This window comes from Leopardus geoffroyi, chromosome A1 (genome assembly GCF_018350155.1).
Source record: "Leopardus geoffroyi isolate Oge1 chromosome A1, O.geoffroyi_Oge1_pat1.0, whole genome shotgun sequence".
Classification (NCBI taxonomy): Eukaryota; Metazoa; Chordata; class Mammalia; order Carnivora; family Felidae; genus Leopardus; species Leopardus geoffroyi.
Genome location: NC_059326.1, coordinates 205,231,007 through 205,237,006, shown reverse-complemented (window position 1 = coordinate 205,237,006; position 6,000 = coordinate 205,231,007). Strand labels below are relative to the sequence as shown.

The 6,000-nt window shown below is 35.6% G+C and overlaps 1 long non-coding RNA gene across 1 annotated transcript; it reads right to left on the bottom strand.

Annotated features, from left to right (window-relative positions):
- Positions 1–2,064: 2,064 nt before the first annotated feature.
- Positions 2,065–3,946, bottom strand: LOC123577163. The gene is made up of 2 exons (XR_006701736.1): positions 3,750–3,946; positions 2,065–2,157 (listed from the first exon to the last, which is right to left on the bottom strand). It is a non-coding gene; the product is annotated as an uncharacterized LOC123577163 (long non-coding RNA).
- Positions 3,947–6,000: the final 2,054 nt, after the last annotated feature.

Sequence of the window (6,000 nt, the reverse complement as noted above, 5' to 3'; positions counted from 1 at the left end):
AGTGTTCTTCTATATGCGTCTGTTCTTCACTTATGAAAGAGCCGTCTGTATTATTTTTTTGTTTTTATTTTTTGAGTATAGTTGGCACATAATACTCCATTATTTTCAGATGCACAACATAGTGATTCAACTTCTTGATATGTTATGCTATTACAGCCATATTTAAAAATCTCACCCATCAACTGGTCCTTTCTGTCAATTATTGGATTGATTAGGGCTTGCTGCTTTGATTTAAAAAGAAAAACCAAAAAACTAACAACGTGTCTTATCCTAGAAATACTAATAATTATTGTCAAGGGAGGGCAAACATTAGGCTGTGGTGCAACTTAATAATTCTTTGGTGAAGAATCACAACAAAAGCCAAATAATTTGGGTAGATACTTCTCTTTCCTGCTGTTTTCACAATAACCACCTCCCTAAGAAACAGTGAAGACTTTGGGATAAATAGGTTTTTGGTTGTGGTCAAAACTGGCTTTTGACCACAACCAATGGCTCAGACTGTTATTAAACCTCCTCTGCATCCTCTGGAAAACAAGGATAATAACAATTTATCCCAAGGAATATTTATGAGGATTGAATTACTTAATTCAAGTAAAATATTAAGTATAATGCCTGGCGCATAATAACTAATCATTATTATTTACTGTAGCTCTGTTAATTTGCTCCATGGACTAGTCATTGCCCTTGCACATGAACAAGTGTGATGCTTACTCTGAGCAAATGAGGACTGTTGCATTCCAACTCAGCATAGCTTGTTACTATCACTAACAATAGTAATAACAACAATATGATTAATAGATATTGAGTTGATGGATGAAAGGTCACTTTATCCGAAGAACTAACCTCTAAAAGGAAGGGTGAAACATAACCACACTTTTATCCAAAAAATGAATATTTAACACCAATGAAAACTCAATATCCAAAAGATGTCGATGATTCCAAAAGAGATCTAAGTAGATTCTTTGTGTGAAAAAACAAAGTGAGATATCTGTGTCACACAATGCGCACAGATAAATCCCAGCTGAAAGAACATCTCTAAGACACTGGGGTAGAAAATATTTCATTAAGAAACAAAAAGCAGAAGACTAATATATTCAATTCCTTTAAATTCAAGAACAAGAATGTTTTGTGTGAAATAAAAGTTGCCATAAATAAATTTAAAAAACAAACCATTGGCTAGGAAAAGACCATTGTAACACAAATACCTGGCCAATGATTGGTATTTCAATATATAAATATAACTGCAAATGAATATGAAAAATTCAAAAATGTAATAGGAAAATGAGCAAAGGATATGAACATGCAGTTTACAGAAACCAAAACCTGAATGTCCAGTAAATATAAGAAAAATGTTTTACTTCCCTGATAATGATGGAAATACAAATTAAAACAACTATAATGGGGCACCTATGTGGCTCAGTCAGTTAAGCATCTGACTTAGGCTCAGGTCATGATCTTACAGTTTGTGGGTTCGAGCCCTGCATTGGGCTCTGCGCTGACAGCAAGGAGCCTGCTTGGGATTCTCTCTCTCCCTCTCTCTCTGGCATGCCCTCACTCATGAAAAACAAAACAAAAACAAAACAAAACAAAACAAAACAAATACAAAAATGGCAAAAAAAAAAAGTTTAAATTTGGCAAAATCAAGAGTTAGTAAGGAATTGAGATAATGGGACCACCGCGGCGTTGCTGGAGTAAATAGAAGTTGCCACTACCTGAGGGTGCTTCACCACATCTAGTAAATGTGAAGATGTGTATATTCTGTAACCTAGCTATTCTAATGCCTGCTATACACCCTGGAGAAATTCTCCAACATGCATATAAGATGTAATATACATAATGAAATATGCAAGGGAATGTTTATAGCAATCCTGTTTAAAAGAGTGAAAAATTCATGTAAATTGTGTTAGTTATACAATGGAATATTGCACAGTATTTAAAATTAATGAACTAGAACTCCATGAATTATATAGGCCAACCTTGAAAAAATTTGAATGAAAAACACATTGCAGAATGCTACATAAGTATGACACTGCTTTTTTAAAATTTAAAAAACATACAACAGTATATTACATAAATGAGTTATTAATACATGTGCACTGTGAATGCATAAACCTTGGACAGAAAGGATACCCATCATCTTCAGGCAAGTGGTTGCATCTGAGAAAGAAGGAGAAGGGAATCTGTGATAATATAAAAAAACCTCAATTGTCTTCATGCATCTTCTTTAACAAAAATTCTTTTTTGAAAGTTTATTTATTTTGAGAGAGAGAGAGAGAGAGTGCAGGATGGGCAGAGAGAGAGAGGGAGGGAGAGAGAGAGAATCCCAAGGAGGTTCTGCACTGTCAGCACAGAGCCAGATGCAGGGCTTGAACTCACGAATGGTGAGATTATGACCTAAGCTGAAACCAAGAGTCAGACACTTAACTGACTGAGCCACCCAGGTGCCCTTAACAAAAATTCTTGGGGCGCCTGGGTGGCGCAGTCGGTTAAGCGTCCGACTTCAGCCAGGTCACGATCTCGCGGTCCGTGAGTTCGAGCCCCGCGTCGGGCTCTGGGCTGATGGCTCGGAGCCTGGAGCCTGTTTCCGATTCTGTGTCTCCCTCTCTCTCTGCCCCTCCCCCGTTCATGCTCTGTCTCTCTCTGTCCCAAAAATAAATAAACGTTGAAAAAAAAAAAAAAAATTAAAAAAAAAAAATTCTTAATATAGGAAAATGTCAATATTTTATATAATCTGTTTGGCATATATGCACATATTAAAAATAAATTTAAAAATATTTTTTGGTATTTTTGACATTCTTGAAATATTTTGTCATAGAAGAGGGAAAGCTTGCCAATCCTTTAGGAATACTCATAAAGTTATTAGTAAACTGAAACATAACATTCACATTTCCAGCTGTCACTCATTGGGTGATTTCCATCATATAAAAGACAATTGAGACCAAGAGGCATCTCAGTTGCCAAACAAAAACTCTAAAACTATATGCTCTAACTCATAATTATTATTCCTAGCAGAAATTCTCAGATCCTTATTTACAGCTTATCAAATGTAATTTCATAAGATTGGCTAAAAGTAGTAAGAAGTAAAATGTAATTAGAAAAAGAAAAAGAAGAAATAAAATACATAAAAAACAGACATGAAATTTGTATAAGTTAAATGGTTGCTATTAAATATGCCTATAAGTAAATCCATAAAACCCTATACTTCTACTTCATTAGGCCCTGAGAATATTATACCAAATGGCACAATAATACGTAATGGTAATGATTACAGATAACTAAGAACACTTGTCATTATGTTCTACATACCCTAAGAATGTAGGAACATGAGCAATACATTTTAGAAAAATGCCCATCAAAAAAGTTAGTCTTTTATGTTTTCATTTTGAAACATAACGGGGCTTTATTTCTGTTGCCTACATTGTAGTAACAGCCTTAACCCAAAGGTGAGTCTAAAAATGGGAATTGTAGACAGAGTCAGGTTATAAGTTTTGTGAGGGTATGAAACTAATATTTCATTAAGATACAATTTGCTACTTTTATAAATGAAGCTTTCCTGAGAGTATGATTGAAAGAAAGTAAAGGGGAGTGAGGTATCTTCTCAGAGAATAAATAATAATTCTAAAATTCTTCACACAAAGATTACTGCAGCTTTTTAACCCCTGTATGTCATACACTATATCTATGAATATTCAAAACAAGGATTAAACATTAATAATGTGCGATGAAAATGAATTTTATAAATTTCTTACCTCAAAGCCTAGCTCTCTTAGTTTCACTGAAATCACATTTGATTTAAAAAAAAAAAAGTGTAATGAAGTAAAATGGAATCCCTGATGGTAATTTGCGACAGATGGAAAGGAGATTATAATGATAACTTTGATAGTGTTTTATAAATTATTTTTAGTAGACTTTATTAAATTTTTTTTTAAAAAATGTTTACTTATTTTTGAGACAGAGGGAGACAGAGCGCTAGTGGGGGAGGGGCAGAGAGAGAGGGAGACACAGAATCTGAAACCGGCTCCAGGCTCTGAGCCGTTAGCACAGAGCCCAATGCGGGGCTCCCACCCACAAACCGCGGGATCATGACCTGAGCCGAAGTCAGATGCTTAACCGACTGAGCCACCAGGTGCCCGCCTTTTTTTTAATTTTTAAAAAAATGTTTATTTATTTTTGAGACAGAGGGAGTAGACTTTATTTTTTAAAGACTTCGTTATTTTAGAGCAGTTTTAAGTTTATACAAAATTGATAAGAAGGTACCAAGATTTCGTGTGTTCCCTCGTCCTCACACCTGCATAACCTCCCCATTATCCGCATCCCCAACCAGAGTGGTGCAACACGTCTGTTACAACTGATGAACCTACAGGTATACATTAATAATTACCCAAGGTCCTTGGTTTACCTTGGGGTTGTCTCTTGGTGCTGCACATTCTATGGATTTGGACAAATGTACAATGACGTGTAGCTATCATTCTACAGCTGACTCCTGAACAATGTAGGGCTTTGGTGCCAATCCCTTGCAGAAGTCCACATATAACTTTTGACTCTCCAAAAACTTCATTACTAAGAGCCTACTATTGACCAGAAGAAGCCTTACCACTCACATGAAGTTGATTAATACAGATTTTGTATTTTATATGTACTATATCCTGTATTCTTACAATAAAATAAGCTAGAGAAAAAATATTAAGGAAATCATAAGATAAAATACATGCACTGTACTATACTTTAAAAAATCCACTTATGGGTGGGACCGTTCAAGCCTGTGTTGGTCAAGGCTCAACTGTAGTACCATATAGAGTATTTTCACTGCCCTAAAAATCCTCAGTGTTCCACCTATTTATCTCTCCCCTGGTAACCACTAATTTTTTTTCTGTCTCTATAGTTTGCCTTTTCCAGAATGTCATATGGTTCAATTATATAGTATATAGCATTTTCAGATTGACTTCTTTCAGTTAGTAATATACATTTGAATTTCCCCTGTATCTTTTCATGGCTTTCATTTCCTTTTTTAGCACTGAATAATATTCCATCATCTGGATGTACCACAGTTAACTTATCCATTCATCGGTTTTGGCAATCATGAATAGAGCTGCTATACACATCTATGTGAAGGGTTTTGTGTGGACATAAATTTTCAAATCCTTTGGGAAAATACTAAGGAATGTAATTGCTAGATTGAATGGTAGACTGTGTTTAGTTTTGAAGAAACCACTGAACTCTCTCTTAAAGTGAAGATACCACTTTACATTCCCACCAGCAATGCAAGTTCCTATTGCTTCACATCCTCACCAGCACTTGGCCTTATCAGTGTTCCACATTTTGACCATTCTGATAGGTATGTAGTGGCATCTCATTGTTGTTTTAATTTGCATTTCCCTGATGACATGAGGTGGAGCATATTTACATATGCCTATTTGCCATGTGTGTATCTTCTTTGGTAAGGTGTCTATTAAGGGCTTTGGCCCAAAGCCAAAAAATGTTTTTTAAATGTATGTTTATTTTTGAAAGGGGGGAGGGGCAGAGAGAGAGGGGGACAGAAGATTCAGAGCAGGCTCTGCACTGACAGCAGAGAGCCCATTTCGGGGGCTGAAAATCATAAATGGTGAGACCATGACCTGAGCCAAAGTCGGACACTATTTTTTTGTTTTGTTTTTAGTTTTCAGTTGTTGCAAGGCCTCCTGTTGTTCTTTGTTCCATTTAATTAATTAATTAATTAAAATCCAAGTTACTTAACATATAGTGTAATAATAATTTCAGGAATAGAATTCTGTGATTCATCACTTACATATGACACCCAGTGGTCATCCCACAAAATGTCCTCAATGCCCTTCACCCCTTTAGCCCTTTCCCCCACCCAACACCCTGCCAGCAACCCTCAGTTTGTTCCCTGTATTTAAGAGTCTCTTATGGTTTGTCTCCTTCTCTATTTTTATATTATTTTTCTTCCCTTATGTTCACCTGTTTTGTATCTTAAATTCCACATGAGTGAAATCATATGAT